At 54.0% G+C, this 16562-nt stretch overlaps 1 protein-coding gene across 3 annotated transcripts in view; it reads left to right on the top strand.

Moving 5' to 3' along the window:
• TAFA5 (TAFA chemokine like family member 5) overlaps positions 1–15320 on the top strand; it is a 343256-nt gene extending 327936 nt beyond the window's left edge. For 2 of the 3 annotated variants that reach the window (XR_010578287.2, XR_012418335.1), the window contains exons 5-6: positions 1470–1723; positions 13965–14276. The gene's annotated coding sequence lies outside the window, so the exon portion shown is untranslated. Of the gene's footprint in view, positions 1–1469; positions 1724–13964 lie in introns of all 3 variants that reach the window. The other variant, XR_012418333.1, reaches the window with a different exon arrangement.
• The last annotated feature ends 1242 nt before the right edge of the window (positions 15321–16562 follow it).

Raw genomic sequence — 16562 nt, 5'->3', positions numbered from 1 at the left:
CAGATTTCATGGAGCAATCACAGTCTGGCCTTTGTTTGCATTCGGAGCGGTATTTACATCGCGGGCACGGAATCCGGGGAGCTGCTGGCACGGACAAAGTGAGAGGAAGGTGGAGGTGTCACCGGGGCCCCTGGCAGCCACGATTGCAGGGTTTCTCGCCTCCTTCCTCCCAGGGTTCTGAGGTGAGACCTCGGGGCCTGAGGTCTCCCTGGAGAGCTGGAGGGCAGTGGCCGGCTCCCGTTTGCTGCTACAATGATGAGCTGTGCCCTGTGTGGCCCCATGCCAGCCCTCTGTGGGGGCTCAGTTCAGTCATTCAACAATCAGGCAGGCAGCGCCTCTGGCAGGCTCCGGAGAGAAGGGAGAGGCAGGGTGTGGACTCTCACAGCACCTGGAGGTGAGGGGGAGGCTGGAACCAGCAAGGGAGGGACAAATAAAGGCCAGAACGAAGCCTCATGCTATAAGAAACACAAAGCAGATGGGAATCGGGCACAGCTGGGCAGCCGGCCTAATTGCTGCAATCATGGAAGGCCTCTCTGAGGAGGTGATGGTTGAGAAAAGTCCAGAAGGAAACGGTGGAGTGAGTCACGCGGGGCGGGTGGGAGGAGAGAATCGAGGAGTCAGGCGGGGCGGGTGGGAGGAGAGAATGGAGGAGTCACGCGGGGCGGGTGGGAGGAGAGAATGGAGGAGTCACGCGGGGTGGGTGGGAGGAGAGAATGGAGGAGTCACGCGGGGTGGGTGGGAGGAGAGAATGGAAGAGTCACGCGGGGTGGGTGGGAGGAGAGAATGGAGGAGTCACGCGGGGTGGGTGGGAGGAGAGAATGGAAGAGTCACGCGGGGTGGGTGGGAGGAGAGAATGGAGGAGTCACGTGGGGTGGGTGGGAGGAGAGAAAATGGAGGAGTCACGCGGGGTGGGTGGGAGGAGAGAATGGAGGAGTCACGTGGGGTGGGTGGGAGGAGAGAAAATGGATGAGTCACGTGGGGTGGGTGGGAGGAGAGAATGGAGGAGTCACGTGGGGTGGGTGGGAGGAGAGAAAATGGAGGAGTCACGCGGGGTGGGTGGGAGGAGAGAATCGAGTGAGTCACGTGGGGTGGGTGGGAGGAGAGAATGGAGGAGTCACGTGGGGTGGGTGGGAGGAGAGAAAAAATGGAGGAGTCACGTGGGGTGGGTGGGAGGAGAGAAAAAAATGGAGGAGTCACGCGGGGTGGGTGGGAGGAGAGAATCGAGGAGTCACGTGGGGTGGGTGGGAGAAGAGAATCCTGAACAGAAAAGACTTCAGGCTCTGGGGGGCTTGCTGTGTTTGGAGGAGTGTGAGCAGCCCAGCCTGGCTGGAGGGGAGTGGGCGGGAGGAGGGTCCCAGGACTGCACTAAGCGGATGCTGGGCCTCTGTCTTGGTGAGGTGAAGGCGTTGGAGAGTCCTGAATGGGGGAGGTCATGCTCGGCCCCAGGTTTCCTCTTGGTTTCTGTGCAGAAAATCCAGAGACTGATACAGAAAATGGGCAGGAGACAGCAGCCTGGAGGAGAGCACTTTGAGAAGCGCTGGATTCCGGGCATATCTCGAAGGTTGGCCAAGTGGGCAGCTTTTCCGTAGGCTGGCGACGGGTCGCAGGAGAGAGGGAACTCCGTGGTGACGCCACCCTGGGTCCGGCTGCCGGGCATGCAACGACGCCTGACGTGAGGTGGGAAACTGGCCGGGGCAGCCGCCGGCGGGAAGATCACGAGCAGGTGAGTTGAGATCCAGCTGCCTTTAGGTGTCCAGGTGGAGCCCATGGAGTTGAGTCCTCCAGCCTCTCCCTGCTCTGGTGGTCTCTGGGCCGTTGATTTTGCTTGTGGATTCCAGGGCCTCCCTCACAATTTATCAGAGATGTTTCCACCTGATTGGGCTGTGCAACCTCGGGTCTGAAGAGCTCAGCTCCCACCTGGCTGAGGCCGGAGTCCTGTGGCCTAGAGGCCTGTCCCTGGCGTGCCCTTGCTGTCCCTCCCGGCTCTCTGTGTCCTCCCCGTCTCCTCTGCTTGCTCCTTCCCCTAGGGGACACCAGGCTCCGCCGTCAGGGCTCTCCTCTCCACGCTCTGGCGCTGATGACCCCATACTCCTGCCTCAAGACCTGACCTTCCCAGAAGTCCCAGGAGCCTCCCCCCAACAGCCCGTCCTATCCTTCCCTTCTCCCCATCACAAGCCTCCTTCCATGCTGGGGTCCTGACTCACTGTCCTAGGCCCCTTGTCTCCCGGCCCTTGCAGAAGGTGCTCCCTGTCCCCATACCCTGTGGAGTGTGTGCTCTCCAGGACAAGGGCAGCTGCTGCTCCCAGAAGGCCGCCTGGCTCCTGAGCGACCAACCAGGGCCTGGGTCTGGCTGTAGCACGACTGTCCCGTTGACCAGGTGCCCCTGCAGGCAGCAGCTCTGCCCACCTGGCTTCCCAGCACCTGGCACAACCAGTGTTCAGCGAGCTTTTGTTGCGGGAAGGACAGAGTCTGGGCTGTGGAAATGCAGGATCTGCCCTCAGGCTGACCCATGTCCTGAGATGGGAGGTTGGACCGGGAAGCTGGGTCTCGGGCTGGCTGGGACACCTTTTCTTCAGCTACTAAAGAGGAGCCATGGCCAGGTGCAGGGGCTCACGCCTATAATCCCAGCACTTTGAGAGGCCGAGGCGGGCAGATTGCTTGAGCTCAGGAGTTCAAGACCAGCCTGGGCAACACAGTGAAACCCTGTCTGTACTAAAATACAAAAAATTAGCCGGGCATGGTGGCGCCCGCCTGTAGTCCCAACTACTCGGTAGGCTGCGGCAGGAGAATTGCTTGAACCTGGGAGGCAGAGGTTGCAGTGAGCTGGGATCACGCCACTGCACTCCAGCCTGGGCGATAGAGCGAGACTCTGTCTCACAAAAAAAGAAAAGGAGACCCTGCTCTAGGACCACCTAGACCCCTTGAACTCAAAATTCTGTGTGCTTAGGAGTCTGTGAGCGAATCACGGCATAGCTCATAATTATTTTAAAGCTGACCACCAGTGCAATCCCTGGGTTTCCGGCTTCTCAGCCTGCACCTGCGGTTTCTACCCAGTGAGAACCAGGTTGGCTCTGAGCCTAAACTCCCTGTGATTAATGGATAAACAATCCTATTCCCTTGAATTGGGCCTTGAAGTCCAAGAAAGGGATGCGGATGGGGTCGCCAGAGAAAGGTTTGCGCAGGCAGTTTTATTAACCCCTTGATGACCTCAGAAATTTCTTCTGAATGGCTGCCCCGGTGAGCCCACAGGCCGTGGAAACTGATGGTGTTTATGGAGACGGTGGAGGCAGGGGATCCTGAGAAGGAACAAAGGGTCTCCAGCCCGTTCACCTTCGCCGTGGTGATTTCACCCGTTCTTTTTTGGTGGTTAGAAGAACATTGACTGTTGTTTTTCGGAGTCTGAGTGAATTATTTACTGCGGAGTGAAAAACTGCCCTCTGAGTGCCTCTAAGAACACAGAGGAATTAGAAGGTAGATTTGTTTTCCTTAATAGCTGTCTTTGTTTTTCCTGGAGGTGTTCTGGGAGAGCCAGATCTTGGCACTGTGCAGCTTCAGGCGGAGGGGGTGCGTGTGGGGTTTGCCTTCTCCTTCACCGGCTCTCTGCTCCATCGAAAGCCCCCGCCCAGGGGAGGTGGTTTAACCTGTGGGGCCTTGGTCAGCCCGAGGGATTGTCTGACCCTGCACTGCCCTCGGGCCTCCCTTCCGGGGACCTCAGCCCTCATCCCATCAGCCCACCGCCTGTCAAGGGCTGTCACCGCCGGTCTTGGCTGCTTTCCTCTTCCCTCTGGACCTGCCAGCAGACATCAGAGTTGGGAGGAGGCCCCTGGTAGGCGAGGTGGCGGCTCCTTCTGTCCCTTGCAGCCTCTCCCTGCCCCTGCACTGGCTGTGGCCATGGCCCTGACACTCAGACACCCCTAGGACTGGGGGCCATGCCCTGGGGAGAGCACTGGGGACTCAGCTCCAAAACGGAACGGGTCTCACCAGCTGTGTTCAGCCAAGGGGAGTGCCTCATGGGAGCTACGAGGTGAGCTATTGGCTGGAGTCTCAGCCAAGGGGAGTGCCTCATGGGAGGTACGAGGTGAGCTATCGGCTGGAGTCCCAGCCCCATCGCATCCCAGCCTCCATGGAGTGAGGATCACCAGGACACAGGTGGCCTGGATAAGGTGCCTGACACCCCACTGGGCACACAGAGGGGAAGGAATGAGAGCTTCAGGAGTTGAGGACAGAATCCTGGGGTCAGGGGGCATTGCCAGGGGATGATGTCATCATTTTGAATGAAAGGCCCTGGAGGGAAGTGGTCCCCACTGGAACCCACCTGGAAACCTAACGCGCTTCTCTGTGGCTGATTGCAGCTCCGATCATGGGCCCCCTGAGCCTCTGGATGTACCCGATCTTGCATTCCGGAAGGGTCAGGATGCCCATGTCCCAGCCAGTCCTCCGGGATCCATACCAGACTCCAGGCAGGTTTCCTTATACACGCGCCTCATCCCCAGGCCCCTCGCCCCTCGCCCCTCAGAGCATGGCGCCGTCCTTCTGAAATGCACCCTGCTTGTCTTCAGCTGGGATCTGTAGGGGTGCACTGTGGGGGTGTATGAAAGCACCAGGTTACTTTGGTGGAACTGAAGAGTGGCCCAGCCCCAGGTGCCCGGTGGGGAGGCAGGTGTGGGGATGTGGCCCACTCTGGGCTCCTGTGGTGTCTGTGATGGTACCCATGTGGGGTGATGGGGCCTCATGCCACACTGTTATCAGGATTCACGCTGGAGGCATGAGGGAAGTCAGAGTTGGGATGTCAGGGATGAAGGTCACTCAGTCCTTCATTTTTGCTTTAAAAGTCACCACTGCACTTGCCAATCTCAGTGACTCATTCATCAAATTATGAAACCCTGGCTTTATGCTGGGTACTGAGTTGGGTGCTAAAAATACAGACATGGATGAAATACAGTCTCACACACTGGGGATGTGAACTCTAGCGTCTCGTCCGGTAGACGGACCAGAAACAAGCTGTTGAAGACCACGGGGCAAATGTTTGAACTGGGAAGCAATGATCGGCATCGTGGAAAGACTCATTGCTGCTGGACGCAGAACATGCTTTGTTTATTCACGCTCTTGGCTTCTCAGTTCTTTGCTGTCATCATGGCATCCAGCAGGTGCTCGGCAGGTGTGTCTCCTCCGGACGAGAGAACTCCAGGTGGGTGATTCGCTACCCCATGCCCACACCCTCGTGCCCACACCCTCCTCTCTGGGGACTATCCTGGTAATGGAGCCTCTGCTGGGAGGAAGCGTGGACTCCGAGGGGTCCTGGGGAGCTTCCATTTATAGCAATGGGATTAGATGGACTATCCATCAAAAAACATAGAAAAGATAAAGACATTAAGTATTTTAAAAGTGGGCAGCTAACCTCCAAATGAAGTAAAAGAAATCCCTACGAACCAAAAACGAAGAGGAACCTGGAAGCAGAGGTGCTGGGCTTCCATGGAGCTGGGATGGCTTGAGAGCTGCCTGCCAACCTCAGGCACCAAGAGGCCTGGTTTTCAAAGACTTCAATGAAACAGGAGGAAAGGGTTAGTGTGTGGCAGACACCATGGGGTAGGGGATTAGTGCGTAGCATGGTGGGGTAGGTAGGGGGTTAGCGTGTGGCATGGTTGGGGTAGGGGGTTAATGCGTGGCATCGTTGGGGTAGGGGGCTAAGGTGTGGCATGGTTGGGGTAGGGGGTTAATGCGTGGCATGGTTGGGGTAGGGGGCTAAGGTGTGGCATGGCTGGGGTAGGGGGCTAAGGTGTGGCATGGTTGGGGTAGGGGGCTAAGGTGTGGCATGGCTGGGGTAGGGGGTTAATGCGTGGCATGGTTGGGGTAGGGGGCTAAGGTGTGGCATGGCTGGGGTAGGGGGTTAATGCGTGGCATGGTTGGGGTAGGGGCTAAGGTGTGGCATGGCTGGGGTAGGGGTTAATGCGTGGCATGGTTGGGGTAGGGGCTAAGGTGTGGCATGGCTGGGGTAGGGGTTAATGCGTGGCATGGTTGGGGTAGGGGTTAATGCGTGGCATGGTTGGGGTAGGGGGCTAAGGTGTGGCATGGCTGGGGTAGGGGGTTAATGCGTGGCATGGTTGGGGTAGGGGCTAAGGTGTGGCATGGTTGGGGTAGGGGGCTAAGGTGTGGCATGGTTGGGGTAGGGGGTTAATGCGTGGCATGGTTGGGGTAGGGGGTTAATGCGTGGCATGGTTGGGGTAGGGGCTAAGGTGTGGCATGGTTGGGGTAGGGGCTAAGGTGTGGCATGGCTGGGGTAGGGGGTTAATGCGTGGCATGGCTGGGGTAGGGGGTTAATGCGTGGCATGGTTGGGGTAGGGGGTTAATGCGTGGCATGGCTGGGGTAGGGGCTAAGGTGTGGCATGGCTGGGGTAGGGGCTAAGGTGTGGCATGGTTGGGGTAGGGGGCTAAGGTGTGGCATGGTTGGGGTAGGGGGTTAATGCGTGGCATGGTTGGGGTAGGGGGTTAATGCGTGGCATGGTTGGGGTAGGGGCTAAGGTGTGGCATGGTTGGGGTAGGGGCTAAGGTGTGGCATGGCTGGGGTAGGGGGTTAATGCGTGGCATGGCTGGGGTAGGGGGTTAATGCGTGGCATGGTTGGGGTAGGGGGTTAATGCGTGGCATGGCTGGGGTAGGGGCTAAGGTGTGGCATGGCTGGGGTAGGGGCTAAGGTGTGGCATGGCTGGGGTAGGGGGTTAATGCGTGGCATGGTTGGGGTAGGGGGTTAATGCGTGGCATGGCTGGGGTAGGGGTTAATGCGTGGCATGGTTGGGGTAGGGGCTAAGGTGTGGCATGGCTGGGGTAGGGGGTTAATGCATGGCATCGTTGGGGTAGGGGGCTAAGGTGTGGCATGGTTGGGGTAGGGGGCTAAGGTGTGGCATGGCTGGGGTAGGGGTTAATGCGTGGCATGGTTGGGGTAGGGGGCTAAGGTGTGGCATGGCTGGGGTAGGGGGTTAATGCATGGCATGATTGGGGTAGGGGCTAAGGTGTGGCATGGCTGGGGTAGGGGGTTAATGCGTGGCATGGTTGGGGTAGGGGCTAAGGTGTGACATGGCTGGGGTAGGGGGTTAATGCGTGGCATGGTTGGGGTAGGGGGCTAAGGTGTGGCATGGCTGGGGTAGGGGCTAAGGTGTGGCATCGTTGGGGTAGGGGCTAAGGTGTGGCATCGTTGGGGTAGGGGGTTAATGCGTGGCATGGTTGGGGTAGGGGCTAAGGTGTGGCATGGCTGGGGTAGGGGGCTAAGGTGTGGCATGGCTGGGGTAGGGGGCTAAGGTGTGGCATGGCTGGGGTAGGGGGCTAAGGTGTGGCATGGCTGGGGTAGGTACCCCTTTGTGCAGACTCCTGCATAAATAAATAAGAAGGTGTCTTGTCAGGGGCCCCCACCCCGGGAGTGTGTGAGTGTCGAGGCCATGGCCAAAGCCAGTGCAAGGGCCAGGAGAGGCTTCAAGGGACAGAGGGAGCTGTCACCTCCGCTTGCCCAGGGGCCTGTTCCCAACTCTGAGGTCTGCAGGCAGGTCCCAAGGGAAGAGGAAAGAAGCCAAGATGGGTGATGGGCTGATGGGAGGAGGGCTGAGGGCAGTGCAGCGTCAGACAACACCCCGGGCTGAGCAAGGTGGTCAAGTTAAGCCACCTCCTGGGGGCCATCCCGATGGAGGAGAAGACAAACCCCACACCCACCTTGCCTTAAGCTGCATGGAGCTGAGATCCGTCTCTCCCAGGACACCTCCAGGTGCCCCTCAAAGGGGCATTGCCTGAGTGAGAGGCTCGAAGGGAAAAACATCACCCAAGGACAGAGGGAAATGATGGCCACGGGCATGTACTATCATCCTCCGGGTTTTAAATGCACACTACCTGCAGATTTTGTGAAACCAAAATGACAAGGAATTAGGTTAAAGTGCATCAGATTCTTAATGCTCTGGGCCATCCCACTGAAGCAAAGAAAAGAGCCCCCAGCAGGACACAGCCTCATCCCAGGGCCTGCGGATTCTTACAGCCCAGTCCCCACTCAACATGAGCCCACAATCTCAAATCACAAAACTCACAAGGACACATGCCTTCCTGAGCACCAGGAGGAAGAACAGACAGCCGAAGCTGACCACCAAGATGCTGGACACATGAAGTGCGAAAGGCTGAATATAAAACGTTTTCAATATTTAGTAAAATAAAAGAGGATTTAGAAACATAACCACATATCAGTAAAACATTAAAAAAAATCCTACCAGAATGTCTGAAAAATAAAGACATGACACCTTAAGAAGTGGAAAAATAATCATACTTTTTTTTTTTCTTTTTGGAACAGAATCTCACTGTCACCCAGGCTGGAGTGTGGTGGCCCAACCGTGGCTCACTACAGCCTCTGCCTCTTTGGCTCAAATAATCCTCCCACCTCAGCTTCCCAATTAGCTGACACTACAGGTGCACACCACTACCCCTGTCTAAGTTTTTATATTTTTTTGTACAGAAGGTGTCTTGCTATGTTGTCCAGGCTTGTCTTAAGCTCCTGGACTCAAGTGATTCTCCTGCCTCAGCCTCCCAAAGTGCTGAGATTACAGGCTCAAGCCACCTTGCCTGGCCCTATTTATTTCTAAAGAGAGAATTGTCAAAAATGGAAGCTAGAGCTGAGTAAATTTCTTGGTAGAAGCAGGAGAAAACATGAACAAATTCAACAGTGCACCATAGTTCAATTTTAGTTCCAGAACAAGAGATGCGAGAAGATTGGGCACAGGCAATGGCCATGAGGTAAGCGCTGGAAATGTTCTTAAATTGGTGAAAGATGTGAATCCTCATATTCAGAAAGTGTTATAAATACCACAGCATAAGAGCTCCATACTGAGATACATCATAGAAAATCAATCTGAAGGACACCAAAGTCAAACAAAAGAACTTTAAAAGTAGCCAGAGGAAAAAGACATGTTGTCTGCAAAGGAAGGCCAAGTATTTTGATGACAGAATCCTTAGCAGAAGAATAGACAACAGAACCACAGCTCCAAAGGGCCGAAGAAAGAAATTGGTCAACTCATGTTTTTATAGCTAGTAATCAAAATATAAGGAAAAATACAAATATCTCCAGACAAAAGCAGCTCATTTATTATTAAAATTTTCTGGTAAGTGATTTTCTAAAGCAGAGATTAACAAACTTTTCCTATAAAAAACAGGTAGTAAACACCTTTAGGCTTTGCAGGCCACATACAGTCTTTGTCACCAATTACTTCCTGTTGTTGATACACCCTTTTAAAAAAGAAAAATCTGAACAACAAAGATGTAAAATTCATTTTTTGCCCAGAGACCATAAAAAAATAATGCTGTAGGCTGGGCGCAGTGGCTCATGCCTGTAATCCCAGCACTTTGGGAGGCTGAGGCAGGTGGATCACTTGAGGTCAGGAGTTCAAGATCAGCCTGGCCAACATGTTGAAACCCTTTCTCTACTCTCTATGAAAAATATAAAACTAGCTGGGCGTGGTGGCAGGTGCCTATAGTCCCAGCTACTCAGGAGACTGAGACAGGAGAGTAGCTTGAACCCGGGAGGTGGAGGTTGCAGTGAGCTGAGATTGCACCACTGTATTCCTGCCTTGGTGACAGAGCAATGCTCCATCTAAAAAAAAAAAAAAAAAATTGGATTTGGCCCATGGGCTGAAGTTTTTTGACCTCTGTCAGAAACAGTGGTCTTCAAACAAACAAAAAAATGCAAAATAGTGTTGATTTGCAGGAAGAAAGAGAATAGCCAATGACTGGGTAACAACTACTTTTGCAAATTCAGGTGGGTTTGTATTCAACAAAACTCAGTGTCACAAAAATTATTAAAATCTGAAATGTTAGCAACAATTTATATGTAGTAATTTAATCATAAATCAATTTTAATTTTTAAATCATAGTCATCTAAAAGGATATAATAATGATTCAATAATAAATAAAATCATATTTTTGATCCCTAATATGTTTTTTTGGCATGATATGGCCATGGACTGTCATGTGACAAAACACCTGAGCACTTTGTGGTTTCAGACACCGACAGTCATTTTGTGATTTTCCGTGGGTGACAGGGCTCAGCTGTGCGGTTGTTGCACAGGTTGTGACTCATGGGGGTGAGGCTGATGTCACCTTGGAGGCTTCCTCATCACACAACTGATGATGCATGTTGGTCAATGGGGCTGTCAGCCACACCCCTCCCTGTGGCTTTCTCTGTGACCTGGGCGTCTGCACAGCGAAGTCACTGGATTCTAATACCAAGTGCCTCAAAAACAAATGACCTCTGCAAAAACATACATTACAGTTACTTTGTGTGGAATTTTTTTGATTTTGCTTTTTAAATTTTATTTAAAATTTTATAAATTTAATTGCAGTAAAATACACACAGCCTAAGATTTACCATGTTAGCCATTATGTAAAAGTGTCTAGTTTGGTAGTGTTTGGCATATTCACACTGTTGTGCAATGAATCATTAGGAATTCTTCAGCTTCCCAAACAGAAACTCTGTTCCCATTAAATCCCCGACCCCCAGGGCTCTAACACCCGCCATTCACCATTCCACTTTCTGTTTCTATGAATTTGACTCCTCCACAGACCTCATGTAAGTGGAGTCATGCAATATTTGTCCTTCTGTGCCCAGCTTATATTCTTTAGCATAATGTCTCTGTTCAATCTGTGTTTAGCATGACATCCATGTTCAGCATGTGTCAGAATTTCCTTCCTCTTGAGGGCTGAATGATATTCCGTCCTATGTACAGACTATTTTGCTTATCCATTCATCTGCCCAGGGATAGTTGGGTGGTTTCTATGTTTTAGTCATTGTGAATAATGTGCTCTGAACATGGTTGTGTAAGTATCTCTTCAAGGCCCTGCTTTTAATCCTCTGCAGGATATACACAAAACTGGAATCCCCAGATCATAGGGTAATTGCATGTTCATTTTGTTGAGGAAAGTGCCATGCTGTTTTCCACACAGTCTTTCACACTCTCATCAGCAATGCACAAGACTTTTAATTTCTCCACATTCTCACTAATACTTTTTCTTTCTGTTTATCTTTTTTTTTTATTAAGGAATGAGCATCAAAGGGGGTTGTGGGGTGTTTGGGCCGATTATCAGGGTCCTACCGTGGGCAGACAGGACGTCGGTAATCAAGGCTGTGAGTGGCAGGTTGATCCCGAGTTGGATCAGATCAGAGCCCGGCTCAGCAATGTGTGCTCCATGGGTTTTAGGCAGCCGGCCTCTTTCCTCTCAGCTCTCTTGGGGTCCTCACATCCTCCTTATCCCATGGGTGGGAGGCTCTGGCATCTCTGTGGCCCGCCACTCACAGCCTCGGTCTACGGACGTCCTGTCTGTCCACGGTAGGCTCCCGATAATCTGCGCAAACACCACCACGCCCCACAACCCGCTTTGCTGCTAATTCCTTAATAAGAGAGCGCGTTTATGAAAGTTGACAGCATCGGGGAGAGTTTTAAACGCTGCACATTAGGCCTTTCATGGGGAACAGCTAACGACAGGCAGGCTCAGCGCAACAGAGATTTCATCTAATATCAGTTTCGGGAAAGACAATTGCAGGGTTATTTCTGCAGATTAAATTAACTGTATTTGGAGGTCACCTCCTGTGGCTAGATTGAGAGAGACAGATACGCAATAGCAAATGCTATCAACGAGATACTAATTCCACTCCACAAACAAAGATATTGTGCCCCACCCTTGAATACTTTCAAAGAGAAAGTTTTTCTTTATCAACCCTGTCCCCCAATCTTCGTGTGGATATTGAAGGACAAAACGTACTGGCCAATTATCAGGACTGTGCACATTCATTTAAAGCACTTCTCATTGGGTTTATTTGAAACGTGTGGAGGGAGCTGAATTGCTCTGCCCCTGCCCATTTTCTGGCTGGGTGCTCAGGCGAGGGCAGCAGCAAGCGGTGACAGGGGGCAAAAGCCTTGGCGGAGGGGAGGGGGCCTCCCATCAGGGTCAGGGGACGGGGGAGCTGTGGTGCTCCTTGCTGAGACCACCAGCTCCCAAAGCTGGCCGTGCTTCCAAATCCCAGGGAAGCTTTGAGTGGGGCCAGCATGAGCTTCTAGAAGGCCAGGGCTTGAACCTGCTCCTCTCTACCACCTCCCGGGATTCTGGGTTTTATTATTTTATTTTTTCTCTCTTCATTTCCTTTTTGCAGTGAAGCAGACTGGAATGGTTTTTGGAGTGAACAAGTGAAGGGTCGGGGCCATGCCCAGTCTCCCCGTGAACCTGGAGTGGCACTGGAAGGAAGCACTCAGCGAGGCCCCCACCCGGCCACACGTTAGAGCTCCCAGAGCCTGTTCCTGCATGGTCCTGGGGGAAGGGACCTGCGTCACCCCCTGGCACATGTGAACGACCCAGGGAGGTCGGTGACAGGAACGTGATGTCGGGTCCAGCGGGAGGCCCTCCGCAGTTACTGGGGAAACCTATGAGCTGAAGGTCCTCCCCACCCCTCTGACCCCTCTGACCCCTCTGCCTGTTCACACCACGTCCCCTGGTTCAGTGGCCTTGCCTCTCCCTGCCCCCTCCGCTCGGCCACAACTCCTCCTAGGCTCTCGCAGGCCCCTCTCCACTGACTGCCCTTGTCCTCGCGTTTTCCTGGGACAGCCCGTCTGCGCCCTGGGCCCCCCTCCTCTCCTGGTCCCTGAGCTCACCTGCTGCCCCCCACACACCCCATGTGTTTAACCCTTTACGCCATGTGGCATCAAGGCTCCAACTCACCTCCCCTGGGACAGACGCGCCCCCTGTCCCCACCCCCTTACAGCAATTCTCAGAGCATGGCCCTTGAGGTGGAGCCAAGTGGCCCCCAGAAAAGATCTTCCCACGACCTAACTGGAAACCTAGAAGTGTGAACTGGTTTGGACAAAGGGTCTTTGCAGATGTAAGTCAGGAGGTCGGGATGAGATCAGCCTGGATGAGCCCTGTGAGCCTTGAATCTAAGACCATGTGTCCTCATCGGAGCACAGTGGGGCCCAGTCACACAGGAGAGGGCCAAGTAACGATGGGAGCAGGGAGAGAGGTGGTTCCACAAGCCAAGGACGCTGGAGGCCACCGAGAGCCGAGAGAGGCAGGAAGGACCGTCCCCTAGCACCCTTGGGGTGAACAGGCTCGTGGACACCATGGTTTCGGAATCCGGCCTCCATGTCGGAGATGAATTGCTGAGGTTTCAGACACCCAGTTTGTGGTGCTGTGTGATGGTGACCTAGGAAACACACAGGGCCAGGCTAAAACGCGGACCCCTGCACCCTTCTCACCACATGCAAGGCCCAGGAATCAGCATTTTACCAAAGTCCCCACACGGGCCCTCTGCACACTCCCCCTTCCCGCCTTGGCCGCTCTTTGCCTTCTAACCCCCTCACCCCCTGGGAGGGTCAGTGCCTTCCCGGAGGCCTGGGGACCTGCCACTCAGGCAGCAGGACCTTTCTTGCCAGAGCCTCTTCTGCATAGCTCCCCAGAGAGGCCTTGTCTGGGGCCTGCTGTCTACTCCAGGAGTTCGGCAGGCCCCACGGCCACGATGTCTGCTAGGCTGAGTTACAGCTCCACGTGGCTGGTGCTGCCCTGCAGGACCGACTCCCAACTCAGCAATGCTGAACCCTGAGGTGGGTGTGGGGATCAGATCCCACAGGTGGCAGAGGAGAAACGGCACCCTGGGTTTTGTTTGTTTCAAATGTGCATTGTTTTCCCTTCTCCTTTCTCCACTCTTTCCTTCTCCTCCCTCTCCTCTTCCTCCTCACCCCTCTTTCTTTTTCTCCTCCTCCTCCTCTTCTCCCTCTCCTCTTCTCCCTCTCCTCCTCTCCCTCTCCTCCTCCTTCCCCTCTTCTTTCTTCTCCCCCACCCTCTCCTCCTCCTCTTCCCTCTTCTCCTCCTCTTCCTTCTCCTTCGCCCTCTCCTCTTCCTCCCTCTTCTCCTCCTTCCCCTCCTCCTTTTCTTCCCCCTCCTCCTCTTCCTCCCCGCTCAGTGCCTGCCTTAGTGGTCCTGCTGTCTCCCACGAGGCTCATTCTGGAAGCATCTCCCAGGAGGCTGCTTGTGCCTCAGCTGTGAGCAGTGCGTAATCAGCCCATCCCAGGGCAGGCAGTGCTGACACGGCTGTGAGACGGAGCTCATTTAGGGCAATTTTAAGTGGAGACCAATGACTATGGGGAAGCTTCAATTTAGTGGATAGCAGCATAAAAAACAAATATTAGGAGAAAAACTGGGCACGGAAGGGACCTTGGGCCGTGAGTCAGGAACAAGGCCCCAGGTGGTCAGGCTGGGAGCCTAGCTCTCAGGTGCTCTGGACCCCGCCCAGGTGGAGGGCATCCCTGGGTCTGCAGCTCTGGACCCTGCCCGGGTGAGGGCATCCCTGGGTCTGCAGCTCACAGCTTCCCTTCCACGCCCACCCCCATCTCCTCCCCAGCGCTTTCCTCTCCAGGTGGGCGTCTAATCCCAGCGACTGCAGCTGGGGCGGGTGGGGGCTCTGCAGAGTGCTGGGCGGGGTCTTCAGGGATGCAGAATGGACGCCTAGCCTGGATCCAAGCTGCTCACTGGGCCGCATTAGCAAGGACCCCATCTCTCTCTCGAAGTCCTGAGGACACCTGGTGGCTCTTGCCAAAAGTTCCACCCAGCGCCCGTGTACTCAGCCCCCGGTCTGGGGGTGTGGAGCTGGGGCTCCTGAGACTTCCATTTCTGAAACGTTTTTCCCAGCAAGTCCTCTTCCCTGCAGATGCCTCATCCCAGGGATGGCGCCCCGGAGAGCCGTGGGTGCAGCTCGATCCTGTCCTCGGCCACGTGGTGTTGATGGGATGGCTCACTCAGGCCAGCCCGTCCTGCTGCCCATGCTTGGAATTTGGGCTTAAAACAGGGGCTGCAAGTTGTGGTCTGTGTGGGGCTGACGTGTCCCCACAAACTCAAGATCTCCAGGCAGCCTCAGCCAGACTGAGGGTCTGAGGACCACAGAGAAGGATTGTTGGTCAAAGCGGCTGCGTGTAACCAGATGCTACAGAAAGAACTAAGCTAAGGAAGGAATCGTCCAGCCGGCAAGCAGGGGCGGTGAGAACAGAGAGTCCCGCAGTTAGGACACTGGCAGGGTTTCAAGGGGGAATTGCCAGGACAAGGTTAGTGGATCCTGGTTAGAGCTCGGCCCTGCCGAGGAGCCCGCCTAGGGTCAGACCCGCAGGAGCCTGATTGGCAGTTGCTGTGAATTAACTCATCTCAGAGCAAAAATGCATCCAGACGTGGCAGCCAGGATATCATCTGGTGTGGACACAGTGGCCCAGGAAGGGAGGCAGACTGGGGATGTGGATCTCTCGTGGAAACCACCTAATTTGAGCAAAAGGTCTGTGGTTAAATCCGGGGCAAAGGGAGGTGGTCACAGAGGCAACAGACACAGTCAGTGTCTCTGTCTGTCTCTCTTTCTCTCTAGCCCCACTCCCCCCTCCCCCTCCCTCCCTCCCTCTCTCCCTCCCTCCCTTTCTCCCTCCCTCTCTCCCTCCCTCTCTCTCTCCCTCTCTCTCTCCTCCCTCCCCCTCCCCCCTCCCTCTCTCCTCTCTCTCCTTTCTCTCCTTTCTCTCCTTTCTCTCCTTTCTCTCCTCTCTCCCTTCCTCCCTCTCCTCTCTCCCCTCTCTCCCCTCTCTCCCCTCTCTCCCTTCCTCTCTCTCTCCTGTCTCTCCTCTCTCTTCCCTCCTAGCTCGTGCTTCTGTATCCCTGAGCCTGCTGCCATTGCCAGTTGCTATCAGAACATCTGCAAAGCTGAGTCCGTCCTCCCCAAAGGCCACATCTGCACCAGGGTAAGCACGGCCCGGAGAGGAAACTTACTCACACGCAGCTCCGGGGAGGAGGCATCAACTGCTTCCTCTACCTTTAAGGAGGGCAATTTCTCAAGCTCTATAAAAAGCCTTTAAATGGGTAAGATGTGACCTAGAAATTTCATTTCTAGGATTTTGTCCTAAAAAATATATAAAGATATATGCAAAGAATTAGCTATAAATATGTCCATCTCTGCCTTGTTTGAAATAGTAAAAACTTGCAAGCAAACAACATTTCTAACATTTGACCATCCTTTACATATATTAAGGGGCTATCTATAACATAAATCCACTGTAGTCATTGAGGGTCATTTTTGCAATAATGGACACGAGATTGTCAATTAAAAAGGATAATTTCATCAATGTGATGGTGACAGGAAAGTCACATTTAGAATGGGGAGAGAGACTGGGTGCAGTGGCTCATGCCTGTAATCCCAGCACTCTGGGAGGCTGAGGCAGGTGGATCACGAGGTCAGGAGTTCAAGACCATCCTGGTTAACACGGTGAAACCCTGTCTGTACTAAAAAATACAAAAAATTAGCCAGGTGTGGCGGCTGGCACCTGTATTCCCAGCTACTCAGGAGGCTGAGGCAGAAGAATGACGTGAGCCTGGGAGGCGGAGCTTGCAGTGAGCCAAGATTGCGCCACTGCACTCCACCCTGGGTGACAGAGCGAGAGACTCTGTCTCAAAAAAAAAAAAAAAAAAAAAGGTGTGTGTGTGTATATATACGTAAATATATATATAAATTAGCCGGACGTGGTGGCGGGTGCCT

This window comes from Macaca fascicularis, chromosome 10 (assembly GCF_037993035.2).
Source record: "Macaca fascicularis isolate 582-1 chromosome 10, T2T-MFA8v1.1".
Taxonomy (NCBI): domain Eukaryota; kingdom Metazoa; phylum Chordata; class Mammalia; order Primates; family Cercopithecidae; genus Macaca; species Macaca fascicularis.
This window is presented reverse-complemented; position numbering and strand designations above follow the sequence as displayed.